General features: G+C 38.2%; 1 pseudogene; it reads left to right on the top strand.

Moving 5' to 3' along the window:
• Positions 1–459: 459 nt before the first annotated feature.
• Positions 460–1027, top strand: LOC114701633 (annotated as a pseudogene).
• The last annotated feature ends 628 nt before the right edge of the window (positions 1028–1655 follow it).

The raw sequence follows: 1655 nt of genomic DNA on the forward strand, positions 1-1655 counted from the left end.
GAAAGAAAAATATCTGCCTGATCTCACTTACTCATAGAATTTAAAACAGCCAAGCCCATTGAGACAGTGTAACACTTAACAAGGATGGACGGTTTGTGGAGCAAGGGGTGCCAGTCAAAGAATGCAAAGCTTTGATCAAACTAGGAGGACAATCTCTAGAGTTCTATTATTTGTGTAAGAATATTAATAATGATGTTAGTTAATACTTAAAATCAGAAGAGTAGATCTTTAGTGTTATCACCACAAAAAATTACAGCTATGTGAAGACAGATATGCTAATTAGACTCCATCATTTCAAAATATAAATACTGAAAAACATTACAATGAAAGCAGCTATAGGGCCTGCCTCTAGCTGCCAACTTGCGTCCCCGCTTGTGTGCCTTATCTCAGCTGGTCTGCCCGAGACCCCCTGAGAACGAGCCCTAGTCCCCCTCGCGGCCCCATTTCCACTCCGACAAGATGAAAGAAATGATCATGAACTAGGAGAACCTGGCTAAACTTCAGGCCCAAGTGCGCATTGGTGGAAAAGGAACTGCTCACAGAAAGAAGAAGGTGGTTCACAGAAGAGCCACAGCAGATGATAAAAGACTGCAGTTTTTCTTAAAGAAGTTAGGAGTGAACGACATTTCTGGTATTGAAGAGGTGAACATGTTTACAAACCAAGGAACGGTGATCCGTTTTAACAACCCTAAAGTTCAGGCGTCTCTGGCAGCAAACACCTTCACCCTTACAGGCCACGCTGAGTCAAAGCAGCTGACTGAAATGCTTCCCAGCATCCTAAACCAGCTCGAAGCAGACAGTATGACTAGTTTAAGGAGACTGGCTGAAGCTCTGCCCAAACAATCCGTGGATGGAAAAGCACCACTTGCTACTGGAGAGGATGATGATGATGAGGTCCCAGATCTGGTGGAGAATTTTGATGAGGCGTCTAAGAACGAGGCAAACTAAACTGAGGAGACTTCTGAAGAAGGTGACACCTGCAGAAGTTACAGGAGCTGCTATTTTATAATCATGAATGCTTTTTAAAATTCTCTTGTTTATGGATCTGATAAAATCTAGATCGCGAATATTTTTAAGCCGGAGCCCCTTGGACACCACAGCTCTTTCAGTTTTTGCTTAAACACAATTCATTCTTTGCAGAAAATTAAGCTGAAGAAGCCTGGGAATAAAATTTAGAAAAGGGTTAATAAAATTCTTTGCCTAGTTAAAAAAAAAAAAAAGCAACTATAAAACTAAAGAATTGAAAATTATAAAAAAATTAAAATATAATGTTTTTTAGTCAATTTAATTTGCTAAAGCTAAAATAATATTAAAACTTATTCAGCTTAATTATTTGGCATAGCATATAAATGTAATTATTATTATTTTTGTGCAAACAACAGAAAGATTAATTTTCTGGGGTTATATTTACAAACATTAAATTTCCTAACTATTAGCATATGAAAATAAAATATAGACTAAAAATCATCTCATTCTGGCTTGTCCCATGATCAAGGAATGGTACAGAGACAGGTCTAATCTATAATTGCCAAGTCAGGCCAAAGAGAGTCAAAATTCGGAAGATTCCGTTTTATACTAATAGTCTAAGTGGAGCCACAAAGACCTCGAGTGTTAGCAAAGTCACACAGACAATTGAACATGTCCATCGAGCAGCT

Source organism: Peromyscus leucopus, chromosome 5, assembly GCF_004664715.2.
Source record: "Peromyscus leucopus breed LL Stock chromosome 5, UCI_PerLeu_2.1, whole genome shotgun sequence".
Classification (NCBI taxonomy): Eukaryota; Metazoa; Chordata; class Mammalia; order Rodentia; family Cricetidae; genus Peromyscus; species Peromyscus leucopus.